This window comes from Sorex araneus, chromosome 1, assembly GCF_027595985.1.
Source record: "Sorex araneus isolate mSorAra2 chromosome 1, mSorAra2.pri, whole genome shotgun sequence".
NCBI classification, from domain to species: Eukaryota; Metazoa; Chordata; class Mammalia; order Eulipotyphla; family Soricidae; genus Sorex; species Sorex araneus.
In genome coordinates, this window is record NC_073302.1 from 104,742,094 (window position 1) to 104,755,969 (window position 13,876).

Genomic DNA, 13,876 nt, shown 5'->3' on the forward strand with positions numbered 1-13,876 from the left:
TTTTTTTTAGAAACCACATCTTTATCTAAAAATAGGTGCATATTTTATTTATTTATTTATTTGTTTGTTTTTGCTCTTTGGGTCACACCCGGTGATGCACAGGGGTTACTCCTGCTTTGCACTCAGGAATTACTCCCGGCAGTGCTCAGGGGACCATATGGGATGCTGGGAATTGAACCCGGGTTGGCTGTGTACAAGACAAATGCCCTACCCACTATGCTTTCATTCCAGCCCCACATTTATTTCTTTTAAGTTGGTGAACATATTTGTCATAATAAGTCACTCACATAGACATATTTGTTATCAAATTATAAATATGATATTTATTGCCACTGTAACAATTAGATTTTATTGCCAAATGCTAAGCTCAATAATGCAAAGAAAATGTGTTCATTCAATTGCTCTTCAGAAGGTGCACTTAAGTCTACATCTGTAGTTAAAGGTACAATTCCTTTATTTTTCTTTTTGCTTTTGTTTTTAATGAAAACATTTTTAGTCTAACACTGTAATTTACGAAGCTGCTCATGATACAGTTGTGTCAGTCATTGAATGTTCCAACACCAATTCCACCTTGCCTCCACTAACGTCCTCAGTTTCCCACCCACCACCCCAGCCTGTACCCTATACGAGCAAATTTACTTTGCATTGCTTGTTACAACACAGAGGCACATGGAATTATCAACATGGAGATCAAAATAAGTCAATTGGTGCAATTCCTTTAAACGACACTTTTACTGTAAGAAAAACGAAGCAAATCCCTCCTCTGGTAACCCGTAAGCGAAGGCACATTGATATCTATTATTCTTACATGTCAATTTTTCACAATGAAACTTTTTTTTTCCCAGTGAACCAACCATATTTGACATCTCTGCTGTATTCCCACAAGCCCTCTTCACACTCAAGTCAGCTCTTTGACTCCATTTATGTACTCCAGATCATTTACACATATTCACTGACTAAAACTCAGGTGACTATGATTTTTGCCTTCCTGCTTGATTGACTCTGAACCAATCTTGACTTTTAATTTTGAGCCCAACTCAGTGGAAGCAAAAATTTAGTTGGAAACATGCAATTTGAAATTAAATAATGTGCTAGTCATATGATAAAGGGTGTGGAATTACTTTTTTTCTGAAGAGCAAATTTGTAGCACACGACTGTTTATGTGTATATGCATGTGTGTGTACACACGTGTGTGTATGAGTTTCTGGGACTCAAATCCAGGGACTCACATATGCAAAGCATGTATTCTATTACTGAGCTACATTCTTAAAAACAATCGTTTACTACAAAACAGAAGGAAAATTTGAATTTTTGATAATCAATTTGAAATCCGAGCCATGCTGCTTTTAGTGCTGCCTAATTTCTTTCTTTTCCACTTACTACTGTATTTTAAATCCAACTCTTGCATTGATTACATTAATTAATGTTAATGTTAAACATGAACATATTCCTGGATGCATCATCATCACTGTCCCTGTCATCTCGTTGCTCATCGATTTGCTCAAGTGGGTAACAGTAGCGTCTCCATTTTGAGACTTTTTACTGTTTTTGACATATCGAATACTCAACGGGTAGCTTGCCAGGCTCTGCCATGCGGGCGGGATACTCTTGGTAGCTTGATGGGCTCCCCGAGAGGGGTGGAGGAATTGAACCCAGGTCAGCTGCATGCAAGGCAAATGCCCTACTCGCTGTGCTATCACTCCAGCCTAAATATAAAGTAAATAATCATCAAAATATCCAACTATTTTAACAGAATGCTTTTAATATTTTAAAATATTATTTTAAATATTATGCACATTATAGAATATCTTAAATGTTTTTCAATTAATCATAATACAAGGAACTTTTTGTATAGTTCAAAAGCTACTTTATATAAAATCAGATATATTAGCAATATATATATATATGTCATAAAAGTTTTATTTCATCCAACCCCATCAGAAAATGGGGTTGTGGATATGAACAGAAACTTTCTCAAAGAAGATATTCAAATGGCTAAAAGACACATAAGAAAATGCTCTACATCACTAATCATTAGGGAGATACAGATTAAAACAACAATGAGATATCATTTCACACCACAGAGACTGGCCCACTTCCAAAAGAACAAAAGCAACCGGTGTTGGCACGAATGTGGGGAGAAAGGGACTCTCCTTCACTGCTGGTGGGAATGCCAACTGGTTCAGCCCTTTTGGAAAACAATATGAACAATACTCAAAAGATTAAAAATTGAGCTCCCATTTGACCCATCAATATCCCTCCCGAGAATATATCCTGGAGAGGCCAAAAGGTATAGTAGAAATGACATCTGCATTTGTATGTTTATTGCAGCACTGTTTACAATAGCCAAAATCTGGAAAAAAACAGAATGCCCCAAAACAGATGACTCGTTAAAGAAACTTTGGTACATCTACACAATGGAATACTACACAGTTGGTAGAAAAGATGAAGTCATGAAATTTGCATATAAGTGGATCAACATGGAAAGTATTATGTTAAGTGAAATAAGTCAGGAAGAGAGAGACAGACATAGAAAGATCACACTCATCTTCGGATTATAAAGTAACAGTGTGAGAGACTAACACCCAAAAATAGTATAGGTAAGGACCAGAAGGTCTGACCCACAGCTTGGAAACTGGCCTCACATACTGGAGGAAAAGGCAGGTAAGATAGAGAAGGGAACACCAAGTAGAGGATGTTGGGAGGACCCATTGGGGTTGAAAGATGCGTGCCGAAAGTAGACCATAGACCGAACATGATGGCAACTCAATACCTCTATTGCAAACTACAACATCCAACAGGAGAGAGAACAAAAGGGAATGCCCTGCCATAGGTAGGCAGGGTGCTGGGGTGGGGGTGGTGAGAGGGACACTGGGAACATTGGTGGAGGAGAATGGGCACTGGTGGAAGGATGGGTAAATGATCACTGTATGACTGAAATGCAAACACGAAAGTTCTTAAGTTTGTAACTGTACCTCATAGTGATTCACTAATGAAAAATTTTTTTTTTTAAGTTTCAGTTTACAGAATGAAAGAACTATGAACTGTGAATAGGGTGAGGGGTCATGGGAGGGAAACTGGGGACACTGGTGCTGGGAAATGTACACTGGTGGTGGGATTGGTGTTGAGACACTGTATGACTGAAACCTAATCATGAACAGTTTTGTAAGAGTCTATCTCATAGTGAGTCAATAAAAAAATTTCTTTAAGAAAAAATTTTTATGGACATATAAAGGTGTTCACAATATAGTTACTGGGGAGAAAGTAAGTAACAAAACAGCATTTATATTTTGATCATGTTTCAATTTAACTCTTCATGTATCTCAAAGCATATAACCCTTCATTTCCATACATTTAAATATACTCTCTTAACAAAAGGAAATACCCTGCCACAGAGGTGGGGTGGGATGGGGTGGGGGGATGGGGTGGGGGATAGGAGGGATACTGGGATCATCGGTGGTGGAGAATGTGAACTGGTGGAAGGATGGGTATTTGAGCATTGCATGACTGAAACACAAGCACGAAAGTTTGTAAGTCTGTAACTGTACCTCATGGTCATTCACTAATAAAAAAATTTAAAAAATAAATAAATAAATAAAAATAAGAACATGCTCTTTATCTCAAATGTTCTAATTATCAACAAAAGATCACAGTCATCGCTTCAAAATCCTGGGAATGTTTTCTAGTCTTCTGAGCACTATCATGTAAATAGAAGCAGTTTCTTTTCTAGATTTCCTGCATTGGGCTGATGAAACTGGCTATGTAATTTCTCCAATTACTTTATTTTGCATGCTTTAAGCAGGTACAAAGGCAGAAAACTGATTTGCATATTAGTAAGAAGGTAGGGCCCACTGGCCTTTCATATGATTCAGAATACACCGAAAATGGTTTATATATAGTACCATTTTGCAAGTAAAAAGCAGTTATCTTTTAAAATATAGCATACAAAATAATATATAGTATGATATCAGTTCCTTGGGAATAAAAGTACACACTGACAAAAAGATAGAAAGGATATCTAGCTAACTTTCACTTGTTGATGCATCTATTGTATCTATTTAATAGTATGAACTACGTGATGTTTCCTAGGTAATGCCAGATCAAATCCATACACTACTCATCCCAGACTCTTCTATTCTCCCTATCCAGATATCTCCAAATGTCTAATTGATATGTGCAACTGACTGGAGAAAGAAAGTTAAGAAATGCAAGACCTTGTAGTGGCCTCACAGCAAAACTGAATTGTTGAAATTATTCTATAGGCCTTGAGAGTCACTACCTAAAAGAAGTGAAAAAGAACTGTAAGGAACACTTAATGAGAATACATTTTGGCATCAGACAAAATAGCTATTCCACCTATCTGCTTATTTTAGATAAAATCACCTTATTTTTCAGCTTCATAATACTATCAATAGAATATAAAATTTAATTGCTTTCAACACAAATAGGCAACAACTAAAACTGAAATTGATCTCTAATCACCTTAAAGAACTTTGAGAAAAAATAATGGACAAAAGTTGTTAGGAATTTTGAACAGTCTAACAATACTTTCAAAACAGGTATTTTCAATTCTAGCTAAAGAATTAATTAAAAGTATTCTTATTTGAGTAATGGAGTTGAGGGCTTACTCAAGGCTTTTTTGCTCAGGGATCACTCCTAGTGGCAAATGTTGGTTGGCAGCATACAAAATAATCTTGGTTCAAGTCAACATTTAGTTTCTTCAGTGCCAATGAAATATGTGAATAACCTTTACAACTAGTACTCCTGGCCTAACTTTCGTATGTTTATATTTGTATCACTTTCAAGATACATTTTTGTCCAGGACTAGCTTCACAGCTCATTAGCTTGCCGTACGGTATAATTGGTTTTCTCCTTCATGTGAACAAATATATGATTTTATGTTACAATTTTAACAAAGGAACATGTATCTCTATCTTTCCAATAAACCATAGTTATTACAGAAATGTCAGAATTTTTTAGATCTAGTAGAGGAAAACTTATCTTTTGTTTCCATTAAATTTATTTTGCATATTGAGGAACATCTTATCTGGATAAAACAAAACTATTTTCCACATAATTTTCTTGTTCCTGCTTTATAAATTATCTCGTTTACTTTTCGGAAGAATAGAAATTCTATCGATATGGTTTTGAATGCTCTGAGTCAGAATATGATTAAAAATGCATTTTTAACTATAGCTCCTTGCTTATTTTGTTTCACTACCAATTTTCTATCAAAATTAGTATAAAACAAATATTTAAGCTTATCTATGCCCACTCTATAAACTCATAAAATGGAGAGCGATAATTTGCTAACATTAGCTCCTTGTCATTCTTACTCCTTGTAGCATTTAATACCTAGAACCACACATTTTAACACTGAAATATACTTCAAGGATTTTTTTTTAAATCTATAGACTTTTTTATAATGACTAATTTATCTCAAATTAAAATTTAAATATCAATATCTGGTAGCTTAATTTGGAGGTTGAATTCTGATTCTCCCCATAGGTGCATAGGGGAGTATCAGAGATCAACCTCAAGTACTCAAAACAGTATAGTAGGTACTTGATCACTGGCCCAGGTCCCTGGACATTTTAGTGGTAGGTGTGATTTGGAAGCATTAAACCCATAAATCACATAAACATCTTTAGTCCTGTAAACCAATGGAACCACAATAAAAATATCATAATGGAATGTATTTCTATGTTCCTTTTTTTTTCTTTTTGCTTTTTGTGTCATACTCGTCATTGCACAGGGGTCACTCCTGGCTGATGAACTCAGGAATTACTTCTGGCAGTTCAGGGGGTGGGGAGTGGGGCATATGTGATGCTGGGAATCAAACGCCCTACTCACTGTGCTATTCCTCCAGCCCCTATGTTCCCTATTTTATTCCCCTTTTTAGTCATACACATCTAAGTTTCAATTCTTTCTTGTGATTGATTGTGTAACTCAAAAATGTACCTATATCCCTGATTTCTGCTATTCATTTTTTTTAACAACCTCTAGGAAATTTCACATTAGATCCCTTCATCTCTAAGCCATTGTAAGGAAAAAAGGAATCCGTGCTCATATTTATCTTCGTGAGTTTCCTACTAATATAAATACCATAGAAAGTCTCACTTGTCCACTGCTCACCACTCACGGCAGATGAAAGCATGTAAGCCTACATGTGGACACCCCCATTGTAGTTATCTCGTTACTATGAGGACAGTGGGAATGAGGAGACGATCAGTAAGTCTAGGGCAATGAATGCTCAAAGATTTTTCACATACACCCATGGCTGAGACAAAACCACTCACAATGGCTATAGACTCAGGCATAGGGCAAAGTTTATTAGGAACAGCAGTGGTTAAGCAGAGACTGAGAGAGAAAGCCTGTATGCACTCACGAGCAGGGGCAGAGGGAGGCGGGGTTTTGTTGTGACCAGGAAGAAGCTGCTGATGTACTATCCTTGATTCTCTATGGCAGAACCAAGGTTGGAGTACTGAAGATGCCCAAACATGTCTGTTTCCCAAGACTCAGGTCATCGGCCACCGGCAAATCAAGGCCACTCAATCTATGGTGACTTTAGAAGTATCAGGTTCTTCTGGCAACAGCCCAGTTTCCAGAGAGGTTGGGTCCCCAGAACCTTTCTCAAGGTTCAATGACCTTTAGCGGTCAACAGGTTGTGCCAGGAAGAACTCCAACACCCATCCACACCCATTTTACATTTTCAACACCGATTAATGTTTATTCACCTAGCCACTCATTACTTCATCCTAGTAGGTATTTATTAAGAACCAGCCCTGAGAAAGAATTTCCTAAGATCTGTGAAATAATGGTAAGACTCACTTGTGAGCTTCAAAAAGACCCCCTCTCTAGTACCAAAATGCAATTTTTCATATAACATTAGAGCACTTCATGCAGTTATTTAAATTAATGTTGAAACAATAAAACAAAATATATAACACATTTTCTTAGAACCATATATTCAGAGATGGTTCATGAGAGTTGTTGATTGGAAAATGTTATCAAAAATTTGAAAACTACCATCACACACATTTATATATGCTATATGCAATAGAAAAACACTTAGATTCTGACTAGGTAAACAGTTTTTACCTAAATTGAGTGTTAATTCAATAAAAGACAAAAATGCAAAATAATTTATATGGGGATACAGAGAATAAGAAACTTATAATTGATGTTAGAATTCTAATGATGATGTTACAATTAATATGTCAGTACATGTTGTTATAATAGATATATATGGAGATTCTAGATATCATGTGAACACTTTAAATGCACAAGTTGCTAGAATAAACACTGTTATGCAAGTAATTCACTGTCAACACATTTGTAAAACATTCATCTTATTTCCACAGTCTTATGCAAGCTATCACAATGATAGAGAATTTGGGAAGCAGAAATGCAATCTACCAAACTACAGAAAACAAACTGCAACTGGTAATTAGTAAAGATGGTAATTTAAACATAATTTTTAATTAATGATCTGTAATTGAACCCTTTTCTTTTCCATATAAAGTAAAATGTTAATTGACTAAATGGTAACTTTTAACATAATGCTGATTAATTCATAAAAATGAAGACTGAAGATTATATTTTAGAAATATATTTCAGACATTGTGACAAAATCCTGCAGTGTTTCATGTATTTCCTTGAGGGTTTAAGGGCTTAGCTGCTGCTGAAAGCACTTCATAAAGATAAGCTTATAGAATCACACTTAGGAGACTGTTTCAGGAAGAAATATATAATTAAAGGTATAAATCAAGACTTAAGACCAGCAAAAAAAATTCTATTCAAATCACAATTAATTTCTGCAATAATCACTAGATTTTAACACTTGTGGGGGGATAATAGGCTATTTTAAAGCTCAAATTGTAATCACAAGGAAAGAATATTTACTTAGGATTATTGTGTATTTCCCTGTGCACTTTGGCATTAGATTAATCATACAAAAAAACTCAAAAATAATAAAATATTACTAAACTTAGTTTCTAAAAAAGAAAGCTTCTGCCCTCCCCGCCCCCTGCCCGCCGCGGCTCGGGGCTTCTCCTGAAGCCCCTGCCTGGCACCTTTCCGCCGCCGCCGTCGGATCCTGACCAATCCCCACTCTGCTGCTTAGGGACGTGTCCTCATCTCAGGGGGCGTGGCCTAAAAAGTGGGCGTGGCCTCTTTCCGGAGCACAGGCCGCTAACGCGGCCGCAGTTATTTTTTTTTACCATTCCATGCCTTCTCCTTTGGCCACAATTGATAGAATTCATTCCTTCAAAGAACTCCCTGAGGCCCTCCCTTTCCCCCACTTCCCGCTGCCGTCTGCGTCTCCCGAGTTTCTGAAGTCACTCCCTGCTCGCCCGGCGCACCCTGTCTCCCGAACCGGCTTGTAACTGCGCACGTCCCCCCCATCAACAGGAAGACACTGGGGGCGTAGCCTGTGTCTTAATGGGCATGATCTAAAGTGGGCGTGGCCTCCTCTCAGAGCGGCCAACGCTAACGCGGCCGCAGTTATTCTTTGCTACCTCAGCTCAAACCGTACTGTGTATTCCTTTGAAAACTCACTTTTGCGATCTCAATCATTTACGCAAAATAGCCATTAGCTTAGGCTGACACTATAAAAGCTATCAGTGAATAAGGGAAGTCTAGCACAATCGGAGCCCCTTCTTCCCACAAAAAGGAAGAGGAATAAATAACTCTAAGGTTCCAACTCTGCACTTCCGTGACAATATGAAGAAACAGCGAAAATCCCCTCCACGAAGAGAGGGAGAAGAAAAGATACTAGAAACCTCAAAAGAGTCTCCCAACATCTACGACCTCTCAGATAAACAATTCAGAGAGGAAATATGGAGGAGAGTCGACCTACTCCAAGCAACTATGGAACAGACATCCAATAAATTAAGGGAGGAGATGAATCAAGCGCTGGAACGGTCTACCAAGAAAATACAGGAAGAAATGAGAGCAGAAATGAGAGCAGAAATTTCAAACCTTCGAACGGAAGTCTCACAAATAAAGCAATCGGTAGATGAAATAAAAATCTCACTAGATGCCCTCAACAGCAGAATGACTACAGCCGAAGACAGAATCAGCGAGCTTGAGGATGAGCTGCAGAAAGCTTACAGACAGCAACAAATAATGGCCAAAGACCTCAAAATGGCTATAGAGCGAATCAGAGCCCTGGGGGATGACTTCAAGAGGAACAACATAAGAATCATTGGAGTACCAGAACCACAGGGAAGTAACCCCAATGAAAAAAACATAGTCAAAGACATCATCACTAAGAAATTCCCAGAGCTGGAGAAGGCAGGCGTCCAGATACAAGAAGTCCGAAGAGTGCCAGCAAAAAGAGACCCAAATAAAAAGACTCCAAGGCATATCATAGTCAGAATGGCGGATGCTGTAGATAGAGACACAATTCTACAAGTAGCAAGGTCAAAGAGGGAAATCACATACAAAGGAGCACCCCTCAGATTTACGGCCGATCTGTCAGAAGAAACCCTCCGAGCCCGAAGACAATGGTGGGACATAGTGAAAAAACTCAACGAAATGAATGCCTCACCAAGAATACTTTATCCAGCTAAACTCTCACTCAAACTCGAAGGAACCATACACTATTTCTCGGATAAACAACAGCTCAGGTCCTTCATAGACTCAAAACCAATCTTGAAAGAAGGTCTAAAGGGGCTACTGTAAGACAAGGAGGAGCCCCATCAGAACAACAAATCCCACAGAAAGATGACACAAAACCACATCACAATAATCTCTCTCAATGTCAATGGCCTAAATGCACCTATCAAAAGACACAGAGTGGCTAAATGGATCCGGAAATTAAACCCAACATTCTGTTGCCTGCAAGAAACACACCTGAACAAACAGAGTAAACATAGACTCAAAGTCAAAGGATGGAAAACAATCCTGCAAGCAAACAACCCCCTTAAAAAAGCTGGAGTGGCCATCCTGGTATCCGACAACATAGATTTCAGGATGAAAAAGATCAAAAGGGACAGCGAAGGTCATTTTCTGTTTATCAAGGGATATGTACAACAGGAAGAAATCACACTCTTAAACGTATATGCTCCTAACGAACGACCGGCTAAATATTTAAAACAACTCCTAACAGACTTCAAAGAGGACATCACTAACAGCACAATTGTAGTCGGAGACTTCAATACGGCCTTATCGCCTCTAGATAGATCCACAAGAACAAAACTCAACAAGGAAACACTGACTCTGAAAGAAGAAATTGAAGAGAGAGGCCTAATAGACCTATACAGGGCCTTACACCCCAAAAAGAAAGAATACACATTCTTTTCCAGTGCACATGGAACATTTTCAAAAATAGACCATGTACTGGGCCCCAGAACATACCTCAATAGAATCGGAAAAATAGAAATTGTATCAACCATCTTTTCAGACCACGATGTGCTGAAGATAGAAGCTAACCACCCACAAATACGGAAAATCAAATCAAACACCTGGAAATTAAACAATTCCATGTTGAACAATGAGTGGGTCAAGAAGGAAATCAAGGAAGAAATCAAAAGATACTTAGAAACAAATGAGAATGAAGACACGAGCTACCAAAACCTATGGGACGCAGCTAAAGCCGTGTTAAGGGGAAAATTTATAGCTCTCCAAGCATTCCTCAGGAAGGAAGAAAGGACCCACATAGATAGCTTGACTTCACGACTCAAGACCCTAGAAAAGGACCAGAGAAAGGACCCCAAACCAGACCGAAGGAAAGAAATAATAAAAATTAGAGCAGAAATTAATGACATCGAAACCAAAAAAACAATCCGAAAGATCAATGAAACAAAGAGTTGGTTCTTTGAGAAAATAAATAAGATTGATAAACCGCTAGCAAGTCTCACAAAGAAAGAAAGAGAGAAAACTCTAATAAATCGAATCAGAAATGAAAAGGGGGACATCATAACAGAAACCAGTGAGATTCAAAAGATCATTAGAGACTACTTTGAAGTCTTTATGCCACAAAAAAGGAGAACCTAAAAGAAATGGATGGATTCCTCGATTCCTATAATCTCCCACCACTGAAAAAAGAAGACCTGGAATACCTGAATAGACCCATCAATGTTAAGGAAATTGAAACGGTAATCAAAAACCTCCCCAAAAACAAAAGCCCAGGCCCAGATGGTTTCACTGGCGAATTCTTCCAAACATTTAAAGAAGACCTATTGCCTGTTTTCCTCAAACTTTTCCAGGAAATTGAAAAAACAGGAACTCTCCCAAACAGTTTCTATGAAGCACATATCTCCCTAATACCAAAAGCAAACAAAGACACCACTAAGAAAGAAAATTACAGACCAATTTCCCTGATGAACACCGATGCGAAGATCCTCAACAAAATACTAGCAAATAGGATCCAACAACTCATCTAAAAGATCATACATCACGACCAAGTGGGATTCATCCCAGGGATTCAAGGATGGTTTAACATTCAGAAATCAATCAACATAATCCAGCATATCAACAAAAGTAAAGATAAAAACCATATGATCATATCAATAGATGCAGAGAAAGCATTTGACAAGATCCAACATCCTTTCATGATGAAAACCCTCGCCAAAATGGGGTATGGAGGAACTTTCCTCAAGATAGTCGAAGCCATCTATCACAAGCCTACGGCAAGCATTATCCTCAACAGGGAAAAACTAAGGGCCTTTCCTCTGAGATCAGGCACAAGACAAGGATGCCCACTCTCACCACTCCTCTTCAATATAGTACTGGAAGTACTTGCGATAGCTATTAGACAAGAAAAAGAGATTAAGGGCATCCAGATAGGAAGGGAAGAAATCAAACTCTCACTATTTGCAGACGACATGATACTATATCTAGAGAAGCCTAAAACCTCTACTAAGAAACTCTTAGAAACAATAGACTTATACAGTAAAGTTGCAGGCTACAAAATCAATACCCAAAAATCCATGGCCTTCATATATGCAAACAATGAGGCAGAGGAAAGGGACATGAAAAAAGCAATCCCATTCACAATCGTGCCCCAGAAAATCAGGTACCTCGGAATCAGCTTAACCAAGGAAGTAAAAGACCTCTACAAAGAAAACTACAAAACGCTACTCCATGAAATCAAAGAGGACATGAGGAAATGGAAACATATACCCTGCTCGTGGATAGGGAGAATCAATGTTGTCAAAATGGCAATACTCCCTAAAGCATTATACAGATTCAATGCGATCCCTATAAGTATACCCATGACATTCTTCAAAGAAATGGATCAAGCAATCCTAAAATTCATATGGAATAACAAACGTCCAAGGATAGCTAAAACAATTCTTGGGAAAAAGATGATGGGAGGCATCACCATCCCCAACCTCAAACTTTACTACAAAGCAGTAACAATTAAAACAGCATGGTACTGGAACAAAGGCAGAGCCGTAGACCAATGGAACAGGGTGGAATATCCCTACACACAACCCCAAATGTATGACCATCTAATCTTTGATAAGGGAGCAAGAGATGTGAAGTGGAGCAAGGAAAGCCTCTTTAACAAATGGTGCTGGCACAACTGGACAACCACATGCAAAAAAATGGGTTTAGACCTTGACCTGACACCATGCACAAAAGTCAGATCAAAATGGATTAAAGACCTCAACATTAGACCACAAACCATAAGGTACATTGAAGACAAGGTCGGCGAAACCCTCCACGATATTGAAGATAAAGGTATCTTCAAAGGTGACACGGAACTAAGCAATCTAGTAAAAACAGAGATCAACAAATGGGACTACATTAAACTAAAAAGCTTCTGCACCGCAAGAGATACAGTGACCAGAATACAAAGACTATCCACAGAATGGGAAAGGATATTTACACAATACCCATCAGATAAGGGGTTGATATCAATGGTATATAAAGCACTGGCTGAACTCTACAAGAAGAAAACATCCAACCCCATCAAAAAATGGGGCGAAGAAATGAACAGAAACTTTACCAAGGAAGAAATACGAATGGCCAAAAGGCACATGAAAAAGTGCTCTGCATCACTAATCATCAGAGAGATGCAGATCAAAACAACTTTGAGATACCACCTCACACCACAGAGACTAGCACACATCCAAAAGAACAAAAGCAACCGCTGTTGGAGAGGATGTGGGGAGAAAGGGACCCTTCTTCACTGCTGGTGGGAATGCCGACTGGTTCAGCCCTTCTGGAAAACAATTTGGACGACTCTCAAAAAATTAGATATTGAATTCCCATTTGACCCAGCAATACCACTGCTGGGAATATATCCCAGAGAGGCAAAAAAGTACAATCGAAACAACATCTGCACATGTATGTTCATCGCAGCACTGTTTACAATAGCCAGAATCTGGAAAAAACCCGAATGCCCCAAAACGGATGACTGGTTGAGGAAACTTTGGTACATCTATACAATGGAATACTATGCAGCTGTTAGAAAAAAGGAGGTCAAGAATTTTGTAGTCAAGTGGATGGGCATGAAAAGTTTCATGCTGAGTGAAATGAGTCAGAAAGAGAGAGACAGACATAGAAAGATTGCACTCAGAATAACAGAGTGGGAGACTAACACCCAAGAACTGTAGAAATAAGTACCAGGAGGTTGACTCCATGGCTTCGAGGCTGGCCTCACGTTCCGGGGAAAGGTCAACTCAGAGAAGCGATCACCAACTACATTGTAGTCGAAGGCCATGTGGGGGAAGGGAGTTGCGGGCTGAATGAGGGCTAGAGACTGAGCACAGCGGCCACTCAACACCTTTATTGCAAACCACAACAGCTAATTAGAGAGAGAAAACAGAAGGGAATGCCTTGCCACAGTGGCAGGGTGGGGTGGGGGGGAGATGGGATTGGGGAGGGTGGGAGGGACACTGGGTTTACGGGTGGTGGAGAA